General features: G+C 47.6%; 1 protein-coding gene across 2 annotated transcripts in view; it reads right to left on the reverse strand.

Moving 5' to 3' along the window:
- LOC112233724 (plexin-A1-like) overlaps positions 1–19,566 on the reverse strand; it is a 327,164-nt gene that overhangs the window by 87,256 nt on the left and 220,342 nt on the right. The window lies entirely within an intron of this gene.

A 19,566-nucleotide genomic window follows, 5' to 3' on the forward strand; every position in this document is an offset into this window, starting at 1 on the left:
TGACTTCTCTCCCTCCCCCTGTATCAAAGTCAGAGCGATGGATCCGTTTCACGCTGACAACCGGGGTCCGTTTCACGCGTCTCACAGTTAATGAATTGCCTGCAGCCTCGGACGTGGATGGAAATTTAAGTGGGGAGCTAGATCGAGTCGTATATGGACGTTTGAAGTCTCGAATTCTGAAACGGAGAAAATTAGCACTCTCACTTTCCAAAGCACAAACAGCAATTGCAACGGCAATAAAACTTTAAAAAGCCCTGCATTTGTATATTCGGTCTGTGGTTTGATATTGTGTCACTTTTTACAGCGGGACAATGTTATATTTACATTCAATTAAAAAATGACAATGTTGAGTCTAAATCAAATTAAAACAACATTTTATTTGGTCACCTACACAAGTTTAGCAGATGTTATTGCGGGTGTAGCGAAATGCTTGTGTTTCTAGCTCCAACAGTGCAGTAGTATCTAACAAGTAATATCTAACCATTTCACAACACACAAATTCAAAGTAAAGGAATGAATGCATAAATATTTGGACAAGCAACGTAGGGACTAAAATACATTAGAATAAAATACAGTATATACAACTGTACACATGAGATGAGTAGTGCAAAATGTGTAAACATTATTAAAGTGTCTAACAAAACGTGCTAGGTGCTAACGTCATAGCAAAACATATATTGTATTCATTTGTCTCGTGACTTTGTGACCGATTCGCCTTCCGAAAGAGTTCAAGGATAAAGTTATACGTTAATCTTTGTTTCAAGTGTCAACACACTACTCAACTACTGTTCCACTACTGGCGGAGCATCCAAACTTAAGACACTGTACGCCAGCAACCCCAGTGCACTGCTTACAGTAAGATTTCCAAATGGCAGTCATGGAGTTCTGTAAATAGCGTCACATTGAACATTGTCCCCATTCTCTCGAGAAGCCGCTAACGCATTACTCCAACACATGATCAAAGCATCACCAGAGCGAGCGACCGAGGCACCTTATTTCATCAACATCTCTGACAGGTGTCCAAAACAGTTCAAAGCTGGCATTAGGGCTACAAACTGAAGACTACAATGGAACCATATTTCACCAGGGGATTCTTTTGAAGCTCAGGTTTTTTATTTATTTCACAGTTGAAACGGAACTAGCGGTTTCTACACGAGTTGTGAGTTCATCATCCGGGCTGTTTCCATGAGCATAGGCTGGGGGAAGAAGTGTGTGCACGTGGGTGCAAGAGAAGTGCCAGGTAAGCTGGCACTATAAGAAACGTCTGAGGGAGGTTGGTGGCTACCCACAGAGAGACTGGCTCAGCGTTTCTCTTCCCACAAACCCCCTAAGCTTAGGAATAAAAGGCACTAAGACGGATCCCCGGGGATCGCATTGCACGGTTGCCAGACAATGAGACTTTCTGATCATCACATATACACACTTTCTTTTAGCCAAAATACTCTCATTCCACTTTCAATGACTGTCCCTCCTGGCAAACCTACACAGCTGCCGGAAAAACGATTCTGGAGAAAGTAAACACCCAGAGCTTGGTCCAAAGCAAGCTCAACACACACTGCGCGATTGAATTGGGCTAAAAACAGACACATGTGCGTGTGTGTATGTGTGCGGTGTTTTTGGGATGTCCCAGTTCCCTTTCCCTGTTCTATGGCAGACTGAAGGGGCCTTCCCCCTAGCCCACTTGTTTGTTTTACTTAACTGCTGGCTTGGGGGCTTTGCCGCCAATGGCTTAGACAGGCTGGAAGAAGAGGGGCATTGTGGGAGATGAAGTCCACATATAAAAGGATTCCCTTGTATGCATGTCAAACACTCTTTGGCCAGTTTATTTGTTTACAAAACTGGATTGCTTCTACAGTGAGTCACGTGGCCGTTGCTTGCTATGTAAAGCAGGCTGACAGGCATTCAGTTACTGTTCAATTGAATGTTAGAATTTGAGTGACCTAAGTGACTTGGAGCGTGGTATGATCATCGGTGCCAGGCCCGCTGGATCTAGTATCTCACAAACGGCCGCCCTCCTGGGCTTTCCATGCACAACCGTGTTTTAGGTTTCCAAAGAACGGTAAGACAAACAAAAATCATCCAGTCAGCAGCAGTCTTGTGGGCAAAAACAGCTCGTTGAGGAAGTCGAAAGAGAATGGCAAGAATTGTGCAAGCTAACAGGCGGGCCACAAACAGACAAAATAACTGAGCAGTGCAACAGTGGTGTGGAGAACAGCATCTCAGGAACGCACAACTCTAGTCGATCCTTGTCACAGATGGGCTATTGCAGCAGACGACCAAACTGGTTTTCCACTCCTATCAGCTGAAAACAAGAGGCGGGTCCAGTGGGGAAGGTGATCACCAACACGGGTCAATTGAGGAGTGAAAAAAACAAACATTGCCTGGTCTGATGAATCCTGGTTCCTGTGACGGAGTCAGGATAATTTTTTATTTTTTATTTTGATTTAACATTTATTTAACCAGTTAGGCAAGTTGAGAACAAGTTCTCATTTACAAGTGTGACCTGGCCAAGATAAAGCAAAGCAGTTCGACACATATAACAACACAGAGTTACACAAGGAGCAAAACATACAGTCAATAATACAGTAGAAAAATAAGTCTATATACAATGTGAGCAAATGAGGTGAGTTAAGGGAGGTAAAGGCAAAAAAAGCAGAGAACTGGAAGAAGAGGCGGCCAAAGGAAGAATTGGTTTTGGGGGTGACCAAAGAGATATACCTGCTGGAGCGCGTGCTAGAGGTGGGTGCTGCTATGGTGACCAGCGAGCTGAGATAAGGGGGGACTTTACCTAGCAGGGTCTTGTAGATGACCTGGAGCCAGTGGGTTTGGCGACGAGTATGAAGCGAGGGCCAGCCAACGAGAGCGTACAGGTCGCAGTGGTGGGCAGTATATTGGGCTTTGGTGACAAAACAGATGGCACTGTGATAGACAGCATCCAATTTATAGAGTAGGGTATTGGAGGCTATTTTGTAAATGACATCGCCGAAGTCGAGGATCGGTAGGATGGTCAGTTTTACAAGGGTATGTTTGGCAGCATGACTGAAGGATGCTTTGTTGCGAAATAGGAAGCCAATTCTAGATTTAACTTTGGATTGGAGATGTTTGATGTGAGTCTGGAAGGAGAGTTTACAGTCTAACCAGACACCTAGGTATTTGTAGTTGTCCACATATTCTAAGTCAGAACCGTCCAGTGGTGATGCTGGACGGGCGGGCAGGTGCATGCAGCGATCGGTTGAAGAGCATGCATTTAAGAGCAATTGGAGGCCACGGAAGGAGAGTTGTATGGCATTGAAGCTCGTCTGGAGGGTTGTTAACACAGTGTCCAAAGAAGGGCCAGAAGTATACAGAATGGTGTCGTCTGCGTAGAGGTGGATCAGAGACTCACCAGCAGCAAGAGCGAAATTATTGATGTATACAGAGAAGAGAGTCTCCGATTTGAAACACTGAACTCTATCAGAGAAGTAGTTGGTGAACCAGGCGTGGCAATAATTTGAGAACCAAGGCTATCGAGTCTGCCGATGAGGATGTGGTGATTGACATATCGTTTAGGACCTTGAACTTGGCTGAGGTGCACCCACGACCAGCTCTGAAACCAGATTGCATTGCGGAGAAGGTGCGGTGGGATTCGAAATGGTCGGTAATCTGTTTGTTGACTTGGCTTTCGAAGACCTTAGAAAGGCAGGGTAGGATAGATATAGGTCTGTAGCAGTTTGGGTCAAGAGTGTCCCCTCCTTTGAAGAGGGGGTGACCGCAGCTGCTTTCCAATCTATGGGAATCTCAGACGACACGAAAGAGAGGTTGCCACTGGCATAGGGGTTGCAACAATTTCGGCAGATAATTTTAGAAAGAAAGGGTCCAGATTGTCTAGCCTGGCTGATTAGTAGGGGTCCAGATTTTGCAGCTCATTCAGAACATCAGCTGACTGGATTTGGGAGAAGGAGAAATGGGGAAGGCTTGGGCGAGTTGCTGTGGGGGGTGCAGTGCTGTTGACCGGGGTAGGGGTAGCCAGGTGGAAAGCATGGCCAGCCGTAGAAAAATGCTTATTGAAATTCTCAATTATAGTGGATTTGTCGGTGGTGACAGTGTTTCCTATCTTCAGTGCAGTGGGCAGCTGGGAGGAGGTGTTCTTATTCTCCATGGACTTTACAGTGTCCTAGCCTTGGTTTTTCTAACTGCCTCTGTATAATGGTTTCTAGCTTCCCTGAACAGCTGCTTATCACGGGGGCTGTTCGATGCTAATGCAGAACGCCATAGGATGTTTTTGTGTTGGTTAAGTGCAGTCAGGTCTGGAGAGAACCAAGGGCTATATCTGTTCCTTGTTCTAAATTTCTTGAATGGGGCATGCTTATTTAAGATGGTGGGGTCCGGCCTTGTACTAGATGGGTGTACCTAATAAACTGGCCACTGAGTGTGTCATCTGAAAGACCTTAATCAAGGCCCGTCACACTTTTGAATGCATACGCAGTTGACTTCCTTTCCGTTTCAAACGACAAACGCTTCATTAATTAGACCATTCTAAAAGCCGCAATTCTTGCAGCACAAGACAAATGTCCCGGCTCACTCCCAGACGCCTAATCGTATTTTCAGCCAAAAGTTTGAAGCATGAAACCCCGGGCAGACGTCCGAGATACATCTCGCCTCTCCCATCAACGCGTGTTCCCTCTGAGACTTCAGCTGATAGGACCACACTCTCACCATGTTGACGGTGGAGGGAAAACAAGTGTCGGCGGATAAAATGATCTGCACCTCACAGGTGTGAGAAAAACACACTTTTTAACACCAGCCAAATGCATATAATGAGACAACAAGAGATTTGAGTAGATTAAAGCAAGAGAGAGAGAGAGTGCACGTATATAAATGAACAAGTTCTTAGGCGAGAAACTGACAGGCTGTTAATAAATAACGCAACGAAAACATTGTGCATAAATAATGAGGCGACTGTCTTAATTTAAAAAAAAAAGAAGACCAATCTGATCCATAATTAATTAGGTCTCTGATGTGGTGGAATACAGATAAGAGGGGGGTGTTAACATAATATATTAAATTATGAAATAAATTAGTTGAAAACGGGGAAGAGACGGTGACACCTAGGTCAAAGTGGCGGGACTTGGGGACGATGTTGGGGGACACGGGGAGTGTGTTGCGGCTTTGACAGAGGGTGGGTGGGTGGGGGGTCCCTGGTGAGCATGGTGTCACCGACTGCCCGTCTAGATACCCCGTGAGCGCCGTTGACATGCTTCGCAGCTTGGCCCCAAGACATCAATACAGTTTCTTCTGTCAGGCGTTGAGCTCCTATTGTCGCAGGCGTCGCATCAGAGACGGGGATGGAATCGCTTGTACCCCTGTTCCACCCGAGCGATGCGCACCTAATCTTTGCGTTAATATTCCTATCGAGGTTAGGTATTGAGGTAGTAATGTTATTCGACAAGGACACAGACGAGCCTTCTGAACTTAACCGAAGAATCAAAACTCTGGGAAATGGGCGAACATAGACACAACAGAGAGACAACAGGGTCAATAGAAGGGCAACACACCTAGGGGGTTTTTAGAGGACATGTTTGTGGTAAAACAGCTCAGCGGGCAGTCTCATCTTTAACTACAACCTGACCTTCACGGGGCTCGCATCTGATGGGGAGACACGCTAGAGCCGCCTGTCGGCTCGGCCGACACAGTGTGTGTGTTTGCCTGTGTGCGTGTGTATGTATGCATGTACACACACACACACACACACACACACACACACACACACACACACACACACGTGTGTAGTCCCCCCCCGTTATTTTTTGGCAGATCTATTAGGTGTAACGGCTGAGGTATTCTCATTAAGCTGCGAAACGACACCCCTTCGACAGGCGAGAGACGGATCGTGGCGGGAAGAGAAGGGGAAAAAAATAAAGGAGAAAGAGAGAGTAACGACTTAATAAGCGAGCGACGTGCAGGGGAGCACAGGAGTAGAGCGGATGAGAGCGGAGCGAGTGAGCGAGAGGAAAAAAAATGAAAAGCGGGACTTTGAACCACGAAAAGGGACTCGGGGGTTTCCATCCACTTCCAGTTCTCATCCTCACTCCCTGGAAATAGAGGAGCAGAGAGAGAGAGTGTGAAAGGGAGCGTGACAAAAAGAGAGAGATGCACAAATTATACAGAGGTGGTGTGAATGATCTGTCATACAGGCGGAAGCTACCGGTGACAAAAAGGTGTGGTACACATCATTGTATGTTCATGGAATATTTAGAGCAGCCCAGCGCCCGAAGCGACTATTCTTATCAACTGTATGCAAGAATCGCCCCTGTGTTGTCGTAGGAATTCAGCCTCCTCTGTGTTGTCGTAGGAATTCAGCCTCCTCTGTGTTGTCGTAGGAATTCAGCCTCCTCTGTGTTGTCGTAGGAATTCAGCATCCTCTCTGTTGTCTTAGGAATTCAGCATCCTCTGTGTTGTCTTAGGAATTCAGCCTCCTCTGTGTTGTCTTAGGAATTTAGCCTCCTCTGTGTTGTCTTAGGAATTCAGCCTCCTCTGTGTCGGACTTACCAACCCCCATTGTCACACCTCTGAGAAGCAGAGGTGACATCATGTCGGTCTGATATCTGATTGGAGATTAACTTTAGAGTAATACTATTGCTCAACAACCCCTGTTTTTTAATGCAAACAACTTACATAAAAAGGGTCTTAGATTCATTGTTCTTTCTCTTATGTTCCTGACTTGCTGTGGTGAGACACCTACAGTACACGCTCTCTCCCTCTCGCAGGAGCTATGGGCCATGGCTCAAGCCGTGGATTCTTTCTCCCTCTCGCAGGAGCTATGGGCCATGGCTCAAGCCGTGGATTCTTTCTCCCTCTCGCAGGAGCTATGGGCCATGGCTCAAGCCGTGGATTCTTTCTCTCCCTCCCTCTTCCAGGAGCTATGGGCCATGGCTCAAGCCGTGGATTCTTTTACTCTCTCCCTCTCCCAGGAGCTATGGGCCATGGCTCAAGCCGTGGATTCTTTTACTCTCTCCCTCTCCCAGGAGCTATGGGCCATGGCTCAAGCCGTGGATTCTTTCTCTCTCTGCCTCTCCCAGGAGCTATGGGCCATGGCTCAAGCCGTGGATTCTTTCTCTCCCTCCCTCTCCCAGGAGCTATGGGCCATGGCTCAAGCCGTGGATTCTTTCTCTCCCTCGCTCTCTGACCATGCTTAGAATAATGCTGTGTAACGCTTGTTCATGCTTTATAACTGAAGCTTTTGCCTGGTATAATGTTATCCTTCATTTGACAAAATCCTGAAATAATAATTGTATTTAGAATTCCATTCTCAGAGATGTCTTCAGTGCCTATTACTGTAAACTCAACTACGGTGACCGTGCCCACTGCTAAATAATCTTTGTGGAGTCCGATAACTCATTAAAATGGACTAACTGCATTGTCTTATCACGAGTCTCATGTGAGGTACAGTGTATATATATATATATATATAAATATACTGTATTTAAACAGCAAATATTACTGCCCACCACAGACATACACAGGCACAATCAATCTCATTAACAGTGACAGTACAGAACATTACATATGCACATTTCTGAAAAGACTTGCGAGAAACCATTTAGTCCAGATACAGATATGGTTCTAACCTGAATCCCAAAAGACAAGTCTCCTTTTCAGAGGTTACTCTTCAAGCTGACCATGTTGTGTGAGATACTTTCTCTTTGTGATGATCTAGAAATAGAGATGACGCGCGGCTGCGCAATTGTGGAAAGTGCCGGAATCAGCGCAGGTTGCTTTCGAAAAAAGAACTTCCTCCAAACCTTTACCTAACAAGGGCAGGTAGGACACCTTAAGACGGGACAGCAAAGCCTGCGTTGGGACTCTCTCTCCCTGCCAACCAATATCTTTCTCTGTGCCTCTTGTTCAACAGCATTTTTGTCCCTCTCTGCCTTCCCGTATCCTCTGGTCTCCTCTTCTATCTCTACATGCCCCCTCTCCCCAACTCACTCGGTCTCTTTCCACCTTCCCCTTTCTTTCAATCGCTCTCAACTTTGCCTTCACCATTCTCTACGATTTTCTTCTCCCTTCTCTTCTCCATACCTCTCTGCCCTTCAGTCTCTCCCTTCTCTTCTCCATACCTCTCTGCCCTTCAGTCTCTCCATTCCTCTCTGCCCTTCAGTCTCTCCCTTCTCTTCTCCATACCTCTCTGCCCTTCAGTCTCTCCCTTCTCTTCTCCATACCTCTCTGCCCTTCAGTCTCTCCCTTCTCTTCTCCATACCTCTCTGCCCTTCAGTCTCTCCCTTCTCTTCTCCATACCTCTCTGCCCTTCAGTCTCTCCCTTCTCTTCTCCATACCCCTCTGCCCTTCAGTCTCTCCCTTCTCTTCTCCATACCTCTCTGCCATTCAGTCTCTCCCTTCTCTTCTCCATACCTCTCTGCCATTCAGTCTCTCCCTTCTCTTCTCCATACCTCTCTGCCCTTCAGTCTCTCCCTTCTCTTCTCCAAACCTCTCTGCCCTCCAGTCTCTCCCTTCTCTCACCATTTACATCTAACTCTCCTCCAGTCTCCCCAGCGCTCCTTTTCCCCGCGTCTTCACTCTCCCCGCCTGTGACTCCGCCGTTCCCCCTCTCTTCCAATATTCATCTGCGGTCTCCATTAAGGCAGGCAGGCCAACTTCGACGGTGTGTGGAAATGAACATTTAATACAGCATGAATAATTAAACCACAGGGAACTACTGTGACTGACAGACACACACCGCCTGTGGGGGAGGGTAGTGTGTGTGTGTGTGTGTGTGTGTGTGTGTGTGTGTGAGAGCAAAAAAAAAAACAAATCTCAATTTAGTCTACCCATGCACTTCCTGTCATCGCGCTAACGCTAGTTAGCATTGGCTCGCAAAACTACCTCCAAACTTCCTTCACACTGGACACAGACACATAAAAATGGTATCCACGAGTTCATCGGACTCTGGGGACGTAGAAAAAGGGCTTTGCCAAAATACCAAAGTATCCCTTTAACGAATATGTTTCAAGTACAACAGTCAGAGTCCTCCTTGGATTGGCTAGGGTGCTAAAAGAGGTGGGTCTAGCTTGGGGGGGGGGAATCAATGTCGAGGAATCAGTATTTCTCACGGAGGACAAGAAAATTAAATAACTTTGCCAAACGTCAAAACTTCCTTTACGAAGTCGGCTCCAACGCGTCGTGGCCAGCAGCCGCTTGCAGTTACGCTGAACACATTCGGGATGTTTCTCCTTGATTACGGTTGAGGAAACGCTTGTGTCGCATGCGTACTTGTGCAACTTTGGCTCTGGACCAGGGCCCGCTTTACGGAGCCTTGCTTCCTCTACCTTCTGGTCGCGCCATTGAAGCCTCTTTGCCCGACACCGCAGCTACTGCTGCTTCCAAGCAAGAAGCGCGAGCTAACACTTAAGGGAGTCGTCGGCTCCACTGGCCTGTATCGTGTCAAAAGTACAAGAAAAGAAGCGAGGGAAACGCACCGGGCGTTACGGTTAAAAATAGACGAGGGAACTGTACCATTCTCTGCGGAGAGTTGTTCCGTTCATCCTTCAAGGAGCAGATCCAAATCCCACTTCTCTTCTTCTCTTTCTTTCCGCCTCCGTTTCTCGGAACGTCAACAAAACGAGTGTGTGGGAACGTTATTGAGGAGCCGTGTGACAGTGAAGAGGCTGTGGCTTGCATTTTTGCTGCATAGCATTGCATGTCCATGTTGCGCAATTGTTGTCGGCGGCCGGTGCTCTTGAGGTTCACTGATCCGCTTGTTAAAGATTCATAGAATTGGAATGGAAAAGAGATGGGAGGAAAGAGAGGGTGGGAGGAAAGAGAGGGTGGGGGTGGGGGAGACAAGCACCTGATATTTTGCGATTGCGTTTGAAGGGGGTGGAAATCGGATTATGAATTGGAAACACAAGTCTCCATTCATACATTTCTAGAAGGAAGGGTCCGGAATGTTCTCAGGAGCCAGTGTTAGCGGCGAGTCATGTGGTTGTCGACCACGGTGCTGAGCGGAGGGTTATACAAGGAGGAGCCGGCTCGGTCACGGTTGAGTTACAGTCCATCTGGCTTGGGATGCCGCGGTTACTTCACCCATCGCCTCCGTTTCCTCCCTCCCTTGCTCTCTCTGTCCTCCCCTCCCTCCTCCTCCTCTCTTAATCCTGCGAGAACATTTGGAAAATAAATGGCGTCACTCTGAAAATGTAATCTAGGGCTTGTTATTGCCAGTTCCTCTTTTCTTCCCTCGGTTTCTCTCCTCCTTCGTTTAGCTCGCTCTCTCTCTCTGTCCTCTCTCTCTCTACCTTACATCTGGTCTCAATCGGACCCGTTTCTGGTCTCCCTCTATCGCATGGAGCGTTGGAGGAGCTGAATTGTGAATATGTGTGTGTGTGTGTGTGTGTGTGTGTATATATATGTGTGAGTGTGTAGGGAGAGATCCCTGAGAGAGGTTGTGGAATGGGGTGGAGGATGTTCTCTCACCCTCCATCTCTTCTCTCCCCTCCTCTCGACAAGGTTTATATTTTATTAAACCTGGCCAGCGCCCGTCTCCTCCTCTCAGTGAAAGGCAGCGAAATGGTAGGGGGAGAAAGACAGGAAAACGGGGGAGGGAGAAAAGGGAAGAGGAGAACAGGAGAGATGGGTTGGAACGGAGGAGAGAAAGAGAGCGAGGGAGAAAGTACGGGCAATTCGAAAGGGGAGGAGAGGAGGAAGACGAAGGAGGGCGCAGAAAGGGAAGACAAAATCTCAGGAGGTAAGAAGGAGGGATGGGGAGGAGGGGAACGGCGGGGGCAATGCTACGCTCACTGCTGGTGCCGTTTTTTTGAACCATGGTCTAATTAGCCGGCAGGAGATAAGTTCTATCAGGAAATAACTGTTTTACTATGGCTGAAACAAAAGCAGCTCTAATGATCATAAATGAGAGAGCGGTGACAGCAGCACCGAGGCGGTGTCCCCAAAATGGCAACATACTGTATTCCCGTTACAGTGCCCCACTTTTAACAAGGGGTCCACGGGGTTCAAAACTGGCGTACTACATAGGGCACGGGGGTGGCATTTGGAAAGCAGCCTGAGACTGTCCACTCTGGCTTGAGAGAATGGGACTGATAGAGAGAGAGGGATGGTTGGGTGGTAATGGGGTAGATGGGGTGGGGTGTACGGTGGGAAGAATAAGAGAGATGAACAGCGAAGTAGAATAAGAGAAATGAGTGGGAAGAGGAAAAAGTGGAGAAAATAATGAGATGAGAACTGGAGGGAAAGTGTAGAAGGAGAGAAACAGGAGGGGGACAGATGACGGTTGAGAAAGTCAAATGGGGGGGGGGATGAATACACCTTTGGGGGATGGACTGGGGTGTAGAGAGAGGGGATATATTACACCTCCCCGGCCTTGGCTGTGCCTTGCTCAGATAACACCCAGGCGAGCTACATTTGACAAGATCACTATAGACCTGGAGAGGCAGGACTCGTCGGAGGTCTGGATGTACAGAATACCTGCTGCCCTAGAGTAGAGTAACCCTTCCTTTACATTTGGATGGGCATCTACAGGATCAAACCCCTCCCCCAACGGGATAGTATGGAGAATGTCCTAGTCTACGATTATTTTGTTGATAGGCTGTTGGTCGAACCAAGCTTCTTTTTTTCCCCTTCTTTTTTTGAGCAGTAGCAAATATATAAAAATAATTATACGGCACCCGTCTGACTCGCACCAGTCTGACTCGCACCAGTCTCAGTGAAATAATCGATAGCGGAGGCCGCGGGGATGGCACAGTCCAAGAAGAAGGGGAGTGTGGCTGAGATGCCCAATGCAAGTCTCTCTCCAATGTGCGCTCTCCTGCCAATTTGTGCGCAGTCATTGGTTTCCTAACTTCACTGTGTGAATAGTTTGTGTTGGATCGTTGGGTGTCTATCAATTCCCCATGACATACATCTCCAGTGGTAGCTGACATTTACCACCAATTCCTATCATTTCTAACCTACAGAGTTTCTTGGTGATGGTCATTTCTGTTCATGCGTTTCGATATATTATTAGCCAAGTCGTTTAGCGTTCTCGGCGTTAGAGTGGACACGTTGTTTGCAGAGCGCACAACCTATGCTGCACTTGTGAGAAACACGTTTCGGGTTTATCTCATTTGCATTTATGAGTTTTGTCAATTTAGTCCTCGTCTTCTGTTCGGAGCGCTACTGTCAGTGTCGAGTAAGAAGGAGCACCTGGTTACAGAGAGAAGCAGGCTGATTGGCTACCTGGCCTGTGAGCAAATGTAGGTATATAAATGTTCCCATTTGGGCATCTGATAGTATTTCTGAGTCCACGTCACTACCAAAATAGCCTGTCACACACACACACAACTCCTTAACATACCAACCAAACACATTCAAAACAGACACTAATGACCCGTGAAGCTTCTCAATGGAATGTTTTCTTCACCTCAAAACAAGCAAGCAAATACATCCTCAGTGTATTTGAGAAATCTCTCTCTCCCTTTCGAGAACCACTCAGTGTCAAAAACGGACAAATCTCATGCTCTGTTCCAGTGGAAACATCATAGCAATAGGCCTACCTGATTACTTCTTATCCCTTGGGCAAATAGCCTACAGCTGTGTCTGTCCTGAACTCACTGGCACAAGATATTTAATAAAATGCTGCACGTTTGCTAGCACGATCTTCAGGCTGGACCCAAGTTGATAGTTGATACAATGATGCAAGTTTGTTGCAGACGGGCGCCATGCGAAGCCAATGTGATTTATAGTATTTTTTATTTATACATAGTTCGAAATGGCAATAGTTAGATTTGTATCATTTTCTTTTGGATATAATTTTGATTAACCACATGAATGATTTTGAGATACGAAGACATTATTAGAAATGAAATTAAACTGTTCCACAAAAATGAGCATATGAAAATCATAACCGGCACGCAGGTCGGTAGACATTTTAAGACAAATTCGCACTCCCCACGAGAAAGGTTGTCGACCCCTGGTGCCGTCGACCCCTGGTGCCGTCGACCCCTGGTGCCGTCGACCCCTGGTGCCGTCGACCCCTGGTGCCGTCGACCCCTGGTGTATCCCTATTACCAGCAACTTCAGCTGAGTAACAGGAGAATCTGCGAAGGCCAGCAGGAGAGGCAGGACAATAAGTCGGGTCAGGTTAAGGTTTTTCTCCTCTGGTCATCTTGATCTCTGGCTCCCTCGAGTCACACAGGTCTTATTTCATCAAACAGCATCAGACAAGCATATACAGTGCCTTGCGAAAGTATTCGGCCCCCTTGAACTTTGCGACCTTTTGCCACATTTCAGGCTTCAAACATAAAGATATAAAACTATTTTTTTGTGAAGAATCAACAACAAGTGGGACACAATCATGAAGTGGAACGACATTTATTGGATATTTCAAACTTTTTTAACAAATCAAAAACTGAAAAATTGGGCGTGCAAAATTATTCAGCCCCCTTAAGTTAATACTTTGTAGCTCCACCTTTTGCTGCGATTACAGCTGTAAGTCGCTTGGGGTATGTCTCTATCAGTTTTGCACATCGAGAGACTGAAATCTTTTTCCCATTCCTCCTTGCAAAACAGCTCGAGCTCAGTGAGGTTGGATGGAGAGCATTTGTGAACAGCAGTTTTCAGTTCTTTCCACAGATTCTCGATTGGATTCAGGTCTGGACTTTGACTTGGCCATTCTAACACCTGGATATGTTTATTTTTGAACCATTCCATTGTAGATTTTGCTTTATGTTTTGGATCATTGTCTTGTTGGAAGACAAATCTCCGTCCCAGTCTCAGGTCTTTTGCAGACTCCATCAGGTTTTCTTCCAGAATGGTCCTGTATTTGGCTCCATCCATCTTCCCATCAATTTGAACCATCTTCCCTGTCCCTGCTGAAGAAAAGCAGGCCCAAACCATGAAGCTGCCACCACCATGTTTGACAGTGGGGATGGTGTGTTCAGGGTGATGAGCTGTGTTGCTTTTACGCCAAACATAACGTTCTGCATTGTTGCCAAAAAGTTCAATTTTGGTTTCATCTGACCAGAGCACCTTCTTCCACATGTTTGGTGTGTCTCCCAGGTGGCTTGTGGCAAACTTTAAACGACACTTTTTATGGATATCTTTAAGAAATGGCTTTCTTCTTGCCACTCTTCCATAAAGGCCAGATTTGTGCAATATACGACTGATTGTTGTCCTATGGACAGAGTCTCCCACCTCAGCTGTAGATCTCTGCAGTTCATCCAGAGTGATCATGGGCCTCTTGGCTGCATCTCTGATCAGTCTTCTCCTTGTATGAGCTGAAAGTTTAGAGGGACGGCCAGGTCTTGGTAGATTTGCAGTGGTCTGATACTCCTTCCATTTCAATATTATCGCTTGCGCAGTGCTCCTTGGGATGTTTAAAGCTTGGGAAATCTTTTTGTATCCAAAAAGAAGCTTTAAACTTCTTCACAACAGTATCTCGGACCTGCCTGGTGTGTTCCTTGTTCTTCATGATGCTCTCTGCGCTTTTAACGGACCTCTGAGACTATCACAGTGCAGGTGCATTTATACGGAGACTTGATTACACACAGGTGGATTGTATTTATCATCATTAGTCATTTAGGTCAACATTGGATCACTCAGAGATCCTCACTGAACTTCTGGAGAGAGTTTGCTGCACTGAAAGTAAAGGTGCTGAATAATTTTGCACGCCCAATTTTTCAGTTTTTGATTTGTTAAAAAAGTTTGAAATATCCAATAAATGTCGTTCCACTTCATGATTGTGTCCCACTTGTTGTTGATTCTTCACAAAAAAATACAGTTTTATATCTTTATGTTTGAAGCCTGAAATGTGGCAAAAGGTCGCAAAGTTCAAGGGGGCCGAATACTCTCGCAAGGCACTGTAGTTGATTTTATTAAAACACATAGGGTAACGTTTCAAAATCGATCGGTCCAAAGAACAGATGAGTTTCGGTCGACCAATATTTTAAAACCTTTTTGTCGGGGACAGCCCTACATTTACCCCTCTGTCCATCCGTACGTATCAGACCAGAGGGAGAGAAACAGGGTGGTGAATTTATGAGGACTCAAATATTCATCACGGCAGCAACACATTCCAAGGCGCGGTAAAACTATGTCAGTTACTTGAATGTATTGAGCAGACAGAGAGAGAGGAGGGAGGGAGAAATAGAGTGACAGAGAGGGGGAGAGGGAGGGAGGGAGGGAGAAATAGAGTGACGGAGAGTGGGAGAGGGAGAGAGAAATAGAGTGACAGAGAGGGGGGGAGGGAGGGAGTGAGGGGAGAGGGAGGGAGAAATAGAGTGACGGAGAGGGGGAAAAGGAGTGACGGAGAGGGGGAAAAGGAGTGACGGAGAGGGGGAAAAGGAGGACGGAGAGGGGGAAAAGGAGTGACGGAGAGGGGGAAAAGGAGTGACGGAGAGGGGGAAAAGGAGTGACGGAGAGGGGGAAAAGGAGTGACGGAGAGGGGGAAAAGGAGTGATGGAGAGGGGGAAAAGGAGTGATGGAGAGGGGGGGGAAAAGGAGTGATGGAGAGGGGGAAAAGGAGTGATGGAGAGGGGGAAAAGGAGTGATGGAGAGGGGGAGAGGGGGAAAAGGAGTGATGGAGAGGGGGAAAAGGAGTGATGGAGAGGGGGAAAAGGAGTGATGGAGAGGGGGAAAAGGAGTGATGGAGAGGGGGAAAAGGAGTGATGAGAGGGGGAGAGGGGGAAAAGGAGTGATGGAGAGGGGGAGAGGGGGAAAAGGAGTGATGGAGAGGGGGAAAAGGAGTGATGGAGGGGAGAGGGGGAGAAGGAGTGATGGAGAGGGGGAGAGGGGGAAAAGGAGTGATGGAGAGGGGGAGAGGGGGAAAAGGAGTGATGGAGAGGGGGAGAGGGGGAAAAGGAGTGATGGAGAGGGGGAGAAGGAGTGATGGAGAGGGGGGAGGGGGGGGGAAAAGGAGTGATGGAGAGGGGGAAAAGGAGTGATGGAGAGGGGGAAAAGGAGTGATGGAGAGGGGGAGAGGGGGAAAAGGAGTGATGGAGAGGGGGAGGGGGAAAGGAGTGATGGAGAGGGGGAGAGGGGGAAAAGGAGTGATGGAGAGGGGGAAAAGGAGTGATGGAGAGGGGGAGAGGGGGAAAAGGAGTGATGGAGAGGGGGAGAAGGAGGATGGAGAGGGGGAGAGGGGGAAAAGGAGTGATGGAGAGGGGGAGAGGGGGAGAAGGAGTGATGGAGAGGGGGAGAGGGGGAAAGGAGTGATGGAGAGGGGGGAGGGGGAAAAGGAGTGATGGAGAGGGGGAGAGGGGGAAAAGGAGTGATGGAGAGGGGGAGGGGGAAGGAGTGATGGAGAGGGGGAGAGGGGGAGAAGGAGTGATGGAGAGGGGGGGGAGATGGAGGGGAGAAGGAGTGATGGGAGAGGGGGAGAGGGGGAAAAGGAGTGATGGAGAGGGGGAGAGGGGGAAAAGGAGTGATGGAGAGGGGGAGAGGGGGAAAAGGAGTGAAGGAAGGGGAGAGAAGAAACGTACTATAGTAACTCAAAGTGAAGGGTTCTCTCTCTCTCGCTCTCTCTTTTCAAAATTATTTCTTCCTCTTTGTAATTTTCTGCCTGGTCGCATCTGACGCGCTGCTTTGTTTGTCGCCCTGTCGGTGGCACGTTGATTTATGCATATTTGATTTGTAAATGTCACTCATTACATCCCCCCTCCCCCCGACTCTCTCAAATGTCTCGCATCTCATTCGCATAAACAAATACAGCAGCATTTTGTTAGTCAGTCAGCTTCTTTCAAACAATAACAACCAACAAGGGCCTCCCTTTGATAAAGGTCTTGGTCTGTATTCAGAAAGCGTCTCAGAGTATAAGTGCTGATCTAGGATCAGTCCCCCCTCTCCATTTAAGCGGGTTCCTTATAATCTAGAAAGGTAAAACTGATCTCAGTTTAGCAGAGGAGGATGTGGGTTTCATTCTTAAAATGGGCGACACACGCAGGTTGACCTTGATTGTCCTGGAGGCAGAACGGAGCAATTTCCCCTTAGATAGGACAGCTGCAAAGTCAAAATTGGCCAAATTGTAAAATAAATTAAATTTAAAAAATGTGGGTCTTAATTTAATGTGAGGTTAATGTGCCAAATTCTTTTTCTGCTCTTGTTTTCTTTAATAGGATGTCGGTGGGCGGAGCTGTGGGGGTCGTCAGCAAAATGGGACACACCTGGGTTCGGGTGTGTCACGAGGATAAACGCTCCTTTCCTCCATACGTCAAGGAGACTCACTCCATGCAGACACACCGGTGTTGTTTTTTGTTGTGGCATTCTGGGGCTTCTTTGTGTTCATTTGTTTTGGCACCTCTCAACATCCCTCATTATCACCGTCTATGCACGCATACACTCACTCACACTACTGACTACATACACCACTGTTTATAGTTTACTCTATTTAATGAATATGTTTTTTTTTTTAAATCTCCGCGTCGTCTCCCTCTGTTGCGGGCTACGAGACGGTTCGTAACACTAGGCATTGGGGTTAAGGTTCAGTTTAAAAATCACATTTTATGACTTTGTGGCTGTGCTAGCTAGTGATCACTCTGCAGAGCTGCCTCCAGAAATAGATTGATGACGAAAAACACTAACCTGCAGGCCATACACACTTAATATAGTACACACTCTCTCACAACCACACACGCTCTGGTACTGTGCCCAGAGCACTTCCCGACCCTTGACAGATGGGGAGGGAGCCATAAGGTGTATAGGAGGAAAGAACACACACACAGAGACACCGACAGACAGACCGACAGACAGACCGACCAGACATACAAAGAAAAACATTCAGACAGAGAAAGACAAACAGACACCCCGGCAGGGCAAGGTCTCCAAATCCACCTCTCACCCTCCTTAACATTTCAAAAGCTCCTATCCCCTCTCCACAGACCTCTCCCTTCATCCCTTCTTCACTATCTCCACAGACCTCTCCCTTCATCCCTTCTTCACTATCTCCACAGACCTCTCCCTTCATCCCTTCTTCACTATCTCCACAGACCTCTCCCTTCATCCCTTCTTCACCATCTCCACAGACCTCTCCCTTCATCCCTTCTTCACCATCTCCACAGACCTCTCCCTTCATCCCTTCTTCACCATCTCCACAGACCTCTCCCTTCATCCCTTCTTCACCATCTCCACAGACCTCTCCCTTCATCCCTTCTTCACCATCTCCACAGACCTCTCCCTTCATCCCTTCTTCACCATCCCCATAGGCCTTTCCTGTTTATCAGCCCTTTCCCCCTTAGTTCCTCTCAACCACAAACATAACATGCTAGCCCAGCCAGGCACACCCCGTGTCTTACAGATGGGAGCGTTAATCCGCATGATTTACTCTCCGAGGCGTAAAGGCAAGTCCGCGGAGCCGCTTAGCCAGAGAGCCCGAGCAGGCACTTCCACGCTGACGCCACAGCTCTGAAATTACACCGCTGCGCTTGGAGAAGAGAGATAAGGCGTGATGCTAACATGCTAACGACATGCTAACGACGCTAAACGTTTTACCCCGCTCCGCTTGGAGGGAAGAGGTGAGACGTGACGGGAACGCTGCCACGCTAACGCTAAGAGTGCTAACGCTCAGCGGCTGCGGTTGGAGGGGAGATTAAACCCGAGGGGTGTGTGTGTAATTGGATTTGAGGTTAACTAATTAGCGTTGTCGGTAAATAAGGCCAACCTTGTGTGTGTGTGTGTGTGTGTGTGTGTGTGTGTGTGTGTGTGTGTGTGTGTGTGTGTGTGTGTGTGTGTGTGTGTGTGTGTGTGTGTGTGTTTCAGACTGAATCAGATGGATTATGTTTAAGAGTAAAGCATGACTGTCAGTCACTTGGGAGGACAGTGGATTGGCATTCAGAAAACATTCACGATAAGACTGTGTACAAGAGATGTGTTTAGAGAGAGGGTGGGTGGGTGTTTAGAGAGGGTGGGTGGGTGCGTGTTTTTCGAGAGAGCGGGTGCATGTGTGTGTTTTAGAGAGAGGGAGGGTGTGTGTTATGACTGTACAGTGTACGCAGGACTACGAAAAGGAACACACAGTGTAAGAGTGTGTCTGTCGATCTGCGTCGGGGGGTTAGTGTGTGTGCGCACACGCGTCAACACACCAGTCGACAAACAGCGGCGGTCCCCACTTGGTATTCCACTGTACGAGCGGCCGACAAGACCGGGATACGAGCGATTGATATTAGCTTTTATGCTAATGTAGCATTTGGATACGAAGAACAAGGCAACATTTCCATAATGCTTCCTTCAGCCCGCCTACGGAAAGGAAACCCGAAACGCCGCCTGGAGTTCTGTATACAAGCGGTGTTGCCACAGTGCCAACAGCACCCAGTGAGGAAATAAACAAAAGGAGACACAAAAGGAGCTCAGCAGCAAGGATGAGTATGCACAAGTGTGTGTGTGTGTGTGTGTGTGTGTGTGCGTGCTTCTTACACACACCTGAGTATGAGCATGCGCTTGTGTACCAAGTTTGCGTCACTAAGAGCTAACAGCCAAGACATACTCTCAAACAAGTCTTCTGTAACAGTTGTGGGTTTACAATTCAGTCCCACATCCCCTGTAGTCAGTTAACAAGGCCGGGGTGTGTGTGTGTGTGTGTGTGTGTGTGTGTGTGTGTGTGTGTGT

This window comes from Oncorhynchus tshawytscha, linkage group LG02 (assembly GCF_018296145.1).
Source record: "Oncorhynchus tshawytscha isolate Ot180627B linkage group LG02, Otsh_v2.0, whole genome shotgun sequence".
Lineage (NCBI taxonomy): Eukaryota > Metazoa > Chordata > Actinopteri > Salmoniformes > Salmonidae > Oncorhynchus > Oncorhynchus tshawytscha.